Source organism: Hordeum vulgare, chromosome 4H, assembly GCF_904849725.1.
Source record: "Hordeum vulgare subsp. vulgare chromosome 4H, MorexV3_pseudomolecules_assembly, whole genome shotgun sequence".
In the NCBI taxonomy this organism is placed as follows: Eukaryota; Viridiplantae; Streptophyta; class Magnoliopsida; order Poales; family Poaceae; genus Hordeum; species Hordeum vulgare.
The window spans coordinates 31358539-31368043 of record NC_058521.1 but is presented as its reverse complement, the minus strand read 5'-3'; positions in this window follow the sequence as shown (position 1 = coordinate 31368043).

The following is a 9505-nucleotide window of genomic DNA, read 5'->3' as shown; positions in this document are numbered from 1 at the left end:
AGAGGAGTAACCCTGGCTAGAATAAAGAGTATCCAATTTCCCTCTATCCGTTACTTTGCATTGTTCAATGGGAAATGTATTGTGGGGAAGAAATATTATAGTGCATTGTGTGCCCCTGACCTGAGGATCATTTACACTGCGGTGACGGGGATTAAGCAATATTACCTTGGGGAAATTTTTGCCTGGAGACTGCATCTTAATGTAGGTAATGGTGACTTGTATGGGGGAATTTATGCTTCCCGCGTAGCTGCAAGACTAGGAGTTTCACCATAGTTTAATAACCCTATGTTGCCTGATTTATTGATTGTCATCCTTTGTGAGGCGGTCGGGATCGCGCGATGGTTAACACCTACCAACCCTTTCCCTAGGAGCATGCATTTAGCACTTTGTTTCGATTACTAATAAAACTTTCGCTATAAGTATATGATTTTTTCATGACTAATGTGAGTCCATGGTATAGATGCACTTTTACCTTCCACCATTGCTAGTCTCTCTAGTACCGCACAACTTTTGCCGGTGCACAAACCCACCATATACCTTCCTCAAAACAGCCACCATACCTACCTATTATGGCATTTTCATAGCCATTCCGAGATATATTTCCATGCAACTCCCACCGTTCCATCTCATGAAATGTGCCGTCACTTTCATATTGCCATTGCATGATCGTAAGATAGCTAGTGAGATGTTTCAACGTCATACGCTAAGCTAGATCGTTGCACATCCCGGTACACTGCCAGAGGCATTTCCTATGGAGTCATCATTGTTCTAAGTATTGAGTTGTGAGTAAATAAAAGTAGACCATCTAGTGCATCCGTTGCATGGCAATCCCTACTAATTCACATTGATATCTATTGATGGGCATCTCCATAGACCATTGATACGCCAAGTCAATGTGACCATCTCCTCCTTTTTGCCTCACAACCTCCACCACACTCTATTCCACCTATAGTGCTATATCCATGGCTCACGCTCATGTATTGCGTGAGAGTTGAAAAAGTTTGAGAAAGTCAGAGTGCGAAAACAATTACTTGGCAAATACCGGGGTTGTGCATGATTTAAATTCGTTGTGTGGGGATGATGGAGCATAGCCAGACTATATGATTTTGTAGGGATAACTTTCTTTAGCCTTGTTATTTCAAAAGTTCATGATCACTTTGCTAGTATGCTTGAAGTATTATTGTTTTCATGTCAATAGTAAACTATTATTTTGAATCTTACGGATCTGAACATTCATGCCACAAGAAAGAAGTTACAAAGGACAAATATGTTAGGTAGCATTCCACATAAAAAATTCAGTCTTTATCACTTCCCTACTCGAGGACGAGCAAGAGTTAAGCTTGGGGATGCTTGATACGTCTCCAACGTATCTATAATTTTTGATGGTTTCATGCTATTATCTTGTCAACTTTGGATGTTTTGTATGCATGAATATGCTATTTTATATATTTTTGGGGACTAACCTATTAACTCAGTGCCAAGTGCCAGTTTCTGTTTTTTCCGTGTTTTTGACCTTTTTCAGAGAAGAATATTTAACGGAGTACAAACGCAATAAAACCTGCGGGATGATTTTTTCCATAACAGAAGATACGCAGGGGACTTGAGAACCAAGGCAGGAGACCTCGGGGGAGATCACAAGCCCCCTAGCCGCGACCTCGGGGGCCGCGCCTGGCAGGCTTGTGGGCCCCACGTGGCTCCTTTGCCCTACCTCTTTCGCCTATAAATTCTCTAAAAATCCAAAACCACCAGAGAGAGCCACGGAAATACTTTTCCACCACCGCAAGCTTCTGTCTCCGCAAGATCCCATCTGGGACCGTTCTGGTGCCCTGCCGTAGGGGGATTCGGACACGGAGGGCTTCTTCATCAACACCATTGCCTCTCCGATGATGCGTGAGTAGTTCACGATAGACCTTCGGGTCCATAGCTAGTAGCTAGATTGCTTCTTCTCTCTCTTGGATCTTCAATACAAAGTTCTCCATGATCTTCATGGAGATCTATTTGATGTAACTTTCTTTTGCGGTGTGTTTGTCGAGAACCGATGAATTGTGGATTTATGACCAGATTATCTATGAATATTATTTGAGTCTCCTCTGATCTCTTATATGCATGATTTCATATCCTTGTAATTCTCTTCGAGTTGTGGGTTTCGTTTGGCCAACTTGATCTATAATTCTTGCAGTGGGAGAAGTGCTTGGTTTTGGGTTCATACCGTGCGGTGTCCTCACCTAGTGACAGAAGGGGTAGCGAGGCACGCATCATGTTGTTGCCATCAAGGGTAAAAAGATGGGGTTTATATCATATTGCATGAATCTATCCTTGTACATCATGTCATCTTGCTTAAGGCGTTACTCTATTTGTTATGAACTCAATACACTAGATGCATGCTGGATAGCGGTCGATGTGTGGAGTAATAGTAGTAGATGCAGAAAGTATCAGTCTACTTGTCTCGGACGTGATGCCTATATGTATGATCATTGCCTTAGATATCATCATGACTTTGCACGATTCTATCAATTGCTCGAGAGTAATACGTTCACCCACCGTAATACTTGCTATCATGCGAGAAGCCTCTAGTGAACACTATGGCCCCCGGGTCTACTTCACATCATATTTTCAGATCTACAAAATTACTTTGTTGCACTTTTCACCTTCAGATCTCACTTTGCAAATAATCGTGAAGGGATTGACAACCCCTTTATAGCGTTGGGTGCAAGTTTGTTTGTTTTTGCGCAGGTACATTGGTGCCTCATCTTGATACTCCTACTGGATTGATACCTTGGTTCTCAAACTGAGGGAAATACTTATCGCTACTGTGCTACATCACCCTTTCCTCTTCAAGGGAAAAACCAACGCAAGCTCAAGAGGTAGCATATTCCACTCTAGATTACAACATATCTTTCATGCTTATCTTTTTTGTGTGTTCTTCATCTTTTCGTAGATACTGTAATGCTTAGCTCTTAGTTTTCATGCTTACATTTTTAAGAGCTTTTATTTAGGTTGATTTTGGAACTCTCTTGAGTTATCATGCTTATCTTGTTTAGAGAGTTGGCTTGTTGCACTGAGTTGTGTGTCTTGCATGAGTAGGTAATTGAGGTTGCTATTTAAGTATAGTAGTAACTTGCAATAGTTTTGAGGTATTGATTTGAGTAACGTTTGGACTATTGGTGCCAAGAGCTTGAGCCTATTAGTGATAGGTGTCATATTTTGGGAAATCCGTGTGTTTTTCAAAAACTAAAAATTAGTTGAGAACTCTAGCTAATAAATTGATCGCTAACCTCTCGAGGGGTTGGAATATATAGAGTACCCTCACGTTACCATGAGTCGAGGATGCGCAAGAATAACCAAACCCCCAAACATTCCTCCTCGGGGTGCTTGTCTCTCTGTGAATTTCCTAACTAGATAGAGAGTTACCGATAACAAGTGTATGAGTTCTTCGTACTAATGTGAGTATTTGATTGTTGGCACTTCCACCATCCATATTTTGCTAGCCTCTTCGGTACCGTGCATTTCCCTTTCTCACATTAAGAGTTGGTGCAAACTCCGCTGGTGCATCCAAACCCATGACATGATACGCTCTGTCATACATAAGCCTCATTATATCTTTCCTCAAAACAGCCACCATACCTACCTATTAAGGCATTTCCATAGCCTTTCCGAGATACATTGCCATGTAACATACATCATCTCATGACTTGATCTTCATGTCATACATGTTTTTGCTTGATCGTAGAGCCACATGCTAGTTGGGCCATGCCCTCATTACTGCTACATGGCGCGCTAGTATCATTGCATATCCTGCTACACTAGCAGAGGCATACATTTGCGTACATCATGATAGTTTTCACTTGTCTTTATGTTGAGTACTTCTTATAAAGTGTGATGATTTTTCTTTCTATTCATGTAAAACATAGAGTGTTTCCCTTAAGTGAGGAAAAGATCCCAAAGTGGACAAAACAAAAGATCCCAAAGAGGACAAATGAGAGATAAAAAGAAAGAGCCAAAGAGGCCACAAAAAAATAAGAGAAAAAGAGAAAAAGAAAAATAAATAAAAAGAGAGAAGGGGGCAACACTACTATTCCTTTCGAAAGATCCACACTCGTACTCCATTACTATATTGGTACTACATAAAGATTATCATTCATGCATAACTATGTGGGGACCCTTACACTGTAGAACTTGGTTTGCATATTCCAATGATGAGCCTCCTCAAATGATCTCTAGGTCTTCATGAGCAAAAAAGTTGGATGCACCCCCACTATTTCCATTGGAGAACTTACCTTAGCTCATATGTGCATTCGTTACATGGCAATCCCTACTCCTCACATCATATCTATCATTTGGCTTTCTCTCGCCTATGGTTGTACTCATTGATGTGAGCCTTTCACACCTTTTTGTATTCCTTCCCTATCATTATTCTATTTGCCATCCTAAGTGCCAACATATCTTGCTTACGCTCATCCATTGCATGAGTGCTCAAAATCGAAAGGGAGAGGATCATTTTGACTTGTGCCTGATAAGTGGTCTGGGAATGAGTCAAAATAAGATTCCGAAGGAGACTAAGTGTGAGGTTTAGTAGATTGAGTTCTCAATTAAAAAATATTTTATCTCTGAACCCATCTTCCACTTCTTGCACGCAAACACCATTTGGAGACATTCGAGTCACTGACAGCGAGAGCTCTTGCACCTTTATGTTCTTACTTTGCTAAATTTAATACTAGATATAGACTCTTGCTTGTTATTGTCTTGTCTTGAATTACATATCTCACTTGCTTTACTTTGAAGTTCTTATATGTGTGTTAGCATGTCACCATATAAATTATTGTGTTATCATTTATCTACTCGAGGACGAGCCGAAATTAAGCTTGGGGATGTTGATACGTCCCAAACGTATCTATAATTTCTGCTTGTTCCATGATCTTTTGGGTGACATTGTTATATGTTTTGCTACACTTTTACATCATTTTACACATATTTGGACTAACCTACTAACTCAGTGCACCCAGTGCCAATTTCTGTTCGCTGATGTCTATTTTGCAGGGGCTTTTACCCAATTTTCCGAAGCCCAAAAAATCCAGAAAAATATATAAAAAATCAGCGAAACAGAAGCTTCCTCTGGTGCCCTCCTCTAGGTCGTGCCAGGAGGACGCCTGGGTGGGCCCCACTTCCTCCGGTGCCCTCCTTTGGCCTATATTTAGTGTTTCGTGAGGAAACCCTCGCAGACTTTCTGGAATCGCGAATTTCTCCTTCGTTTTGTTGCCGCAGTGCTTCCAAGATTGGGAGTGTCAAGAGACCTCTTCCCGGCACCCTATCGGAGGGAGGATTGACCTCCGGGAGCTTCTCCACCGCCATGGGCGCTTCCCAGACGTGCCGTGAGTAGTCCTCCTTGGACCATGAGTCCATGACCACTAGCTATGTGTTGTCTTCTCTCTAATCTTGTGCTTCAATGGTTAGTCCTTGTGAGCTGCCCTACATGATCAATGCATCTATGTAATCCTCTTGCCTTTGCTATGCTCGGTTTGCTGGGATCCGATGGATTATGAGATTATGTTCAGATTTTTATGAGTTATATATTTGATATCCTTTTATATTATGTTCCTTAGTGATTCTTGCATGTTCTCCGTTGCTTTTTATTGCTTTGGCCAATTAGTAGATCGTAACTCCAAGAGGGAGCGATGCATGATTGTGGGTTTGGGCCCCTCGATGTCTAGCTTGAGTGATAGAAACGTGAGACTAGGGGATGTGCTTGTTGCCACCAGGGAGAAAACAACGGTGCTTGTGACCATGGTTGCAAGGATTGTTTACCTTACGCATAGTTTGTTAATGCAGTTGTCCGTTGCTTTGAGTTTACACTTTGGGTGGGGCTCGCAACTTAATATCGGGGAGATGTTCCGGATAGATATCTCAAGGTGGATGATTAGTAAGTTGATGATGATGAATAAACGGTCTACTTGTCTTGGCGTACTGCCCATTACTATTGAACTTGTAACTATCAAGGAGCATAATTAGCATTGCGGTGCGATCATAATTCTGTCAATTGCCCAACTGTGATTTGTTTACCCTAGCATAGTTGTTTATCGTCTTTTGAGAGAGAGACATCACTAGTGAACATCATGTGACTCCAGCCCATATCACCATCATTGTTTACATCTCCATCATTTACCGCTTTCATTTACTTTTCCATTGCAATCACTATTACCTTTCTGCTTGTGTTTTGATCCTTTGCAAACTACAAGGCCGGAGAGATTGACAACCTCTCTGTACTCGTTGGGAGCAAAGTTATTTGTTGTGTGTGCAGGTCCATGTCTTCTGCTAGCGTCAGGGTGGAAGACACCTACTTGTTGAGCCTAGGAGTCCTCCTGGTTCGTTAAACCTTACAGTCTCCGTGTAAGGGAAATTTGTTGCTGGCTACATCTCCACCTTCCACTTGGGGTATCCAACGAGGGGCGAGAAGTATGTATATCATCTCGTCATCACACGCCACCACCCAACTTTGAAATTCTTCAAGTTGTTTTTCTTCAAAGTTGAAATTCATCAATCTGACACTTTGTCACAAAATCCTCAAGTTTTCGAAATCTTCAAATCCTTCAAACGTTTGATGATTTTAATTTGCATATATATATATATATATATATATATATATATATATACTGAGATTTCAAATCCTCAACAGCATTCACTTATAGCTGAGTCTTCAATTTGATATTTCATCTAAGTGAATGTGATCGGACCCGACTCCCCTCTATGCTAAGCTCAACCCACTCTATTCATTTCTTCATATGCGTTCTACTTGACACTTGTTCAAAATCCTCACTATGTCCTTGTCAGCTGAGGACTTTGCGATGAAATCCTCAAAGATTCAAAAATCATTTTTATAACGTTACACAGTAAGCGGACCCACTTCTCACGATCGGATAACCACGAACTCCACATCTTCAGTCGTGGGCTCCACGTGTCATGCTGGGACGAATGGGCAAGGGCAGTTCGGTCCGAAAGTTTTGGCCAAACAGTTTTTCACCTGAGCTATAAATAGGCCCTTACCCCCCTCAGTCAAAACTCTTCGTCCTCTCGTCTTCTCCGCTCGAGCTCAACCCTAGCGCCACCGCTAGCAATCTCGTCGCCGGTGACGAAAAGCTTCGTTGCCTTGCCCTCGCCATCGCCGGACCCACGCCAGGTGCAGAAAGTCATCTTCCACCGCCGCCGTAGCTGACTTCAGTTGTCAAGTTAGGGCGCTGAAGATCTGAACCGAGGAACTTCCCTCTTTTACTGCTCCAGTTCTTCATGTTCTTCGCTCAAGGTAATTAAAATCCTATTTTACTGCCTCTGTTGATCTATTAATTCACTTTAGACTCGCGAAATCTGTTTTTCCTCAGAGTGTCTGTCAGCTATGCACACTCATTCCTCAAACACTTGATGAATTTCACTAAGCCACTAAAATTCTTCATGAGATTCCTCGATTGTGTAAATTTTCAAATCTGCACAACTCTGGAACCCAAGATCAGGATGCTTAGTCAAATTCTTCAACCCACTAGTCAAATTCCTCAACTTCTAAAAAAATCAGTTTCTTCGAATATGAGAATGCATATGACGTCTCCAAATTATTCACACCTATACCCTGTTCACAGGTACAAAAATGTCAGAAGATGAATCTCTAGGTTATCATCAACTTAACTCATTTGTAGCATTTCTCGAAGAAACTCTGCATGTGTCATCAGAATCATCAAGAGTTCAAATTTCTCAGCTAAAGTGCGGGCTATCGTTCAGTGCAATGGTTTTCCGGCTGAGTTTTATAAGAAATGTTGGCATATAGTTACTTATGCCAATGTTCCAGGACCTATTTAATGGGCACCTACAACTTTTCCAACTGAACTTTGGCACCATAACGCTGCTTCCAAAGAAGGAGGGTGCAGTGCGCATTGAGCCGTTTCATCCAATTTGCCTACTCAATCTCACTTTTAAGATTTTCACAAAGGTGGGAACGAACAGGCTGACAAGGATTACACTTTTAGTGGTGCAGCCGACTCAAACTGCTTTCATGCGTGGCCGCAACATTTCAGAAGGGGTGGTCGTTCAACAAGTATGCCAATGTTCCTCCTATCTTTTTTCGAGATACCGATTGGGGTTATCTTCAAAGTGGATTTCGAGAAAGCATATGATAAAGTCAAATGGTCTTTCATGCCTGGCCGCAACTAGAGTTAACCAGTATTAACCAGTATGAAGGGTTTTGACGAGCTATGGAGGAAGCGTGTCGATTGCTTTATAAAAAGGCACGTCGGTATTAAAGTGAATGATGATTTAGGTCACTTTTTCCAAACGCTTAAGGGTCTCGGACCGGGGGATCCTATGTCTCCTATTTTGTTCAACATTGTTGCAGATATGTTGGCAATAATTATAGGGAGAGCTAAAGTGGAAGTCCTTGTGGGTGGACTTGTGCCACATCTAGTTGATGGGGGGTGTCCATCCTACAATACGTTGATGATACGATCCTCTTTATGGAGCATGATGTGGAGAAGGCCAGAAACATGAAACTCATTTTATGCTTATTCGAACAGCTATCTGGTTTGAAGATAAACTTCAATAAAAGTGAATTGTTCTACTTCGGAAAGGCCAAAGTTGAACAAGAAACTTACAAAAAACTGTTCGGGTGCGAAACTGGGAATTTACCATTCATTTATTTGGGTATTCCTATTCACCGTCGTAAGCTAATGAATAAGGAGTGGAAATGTATCGAGGATCGATTTGAAAAAAGTTAACATGCTGGAAGGGCAAGCTTTTATCCTATGAGGGTTGGCTAATACTGGTTAACTCGTTGTTAACGAGTATGCCAATGTTCCTCCTATCTTTTTTCGAGATACCGGTTGGGGCGCGAAAAAGGTTGGATTTCTATCGATCTCGTTTTTTATGGCAGAGTGATGAGAACAAGAGAAAGTATCGTCTTACTAGATGGGACATCATATGTAGACCAAAGGAGCAAGGGGGCTTAGGAATTGAGAATTTAGAGGTTAAAAACTGATGTCTGCTCGGCAAGTGGCTGTACAGATTGTCTGTGGAAAATGAAGGCATGTGGATACAAATTTTGAGGAATAAATACCTACAAAATAAGACCTTAGCGCAGGTTACAGCAAGACCAAATGACTCTCCGTTTTGGAAGGGCTTGATGAGGACGAAAGCAGCCTTTTCCAGAGAACAAAGTTTATCATTGGAAACGGTGAATCGACGAGATTCTGGAAGGATACGTGGTTAGGGGACACGCCTGTCGCTATCTAGTATCCGCAACTGTATAATAATGTCCAACATAGAGAGGCTTACGTTGCTACAGTATTTTGGTATGTGCCTCTAAATATTCAATTTCAAAGGTCTTTGGTCGGATAACGAGGGAATGAGTGGCTGCATCTTGTTAGAAGGTTGATGGACATCAATCTATCTGATTTGCCAGATAGTGTTCATTGGAAGTTGACCACGAATGGCATTTTTCGGTTAAATCTATGTACCTTCATCTCATAGATAT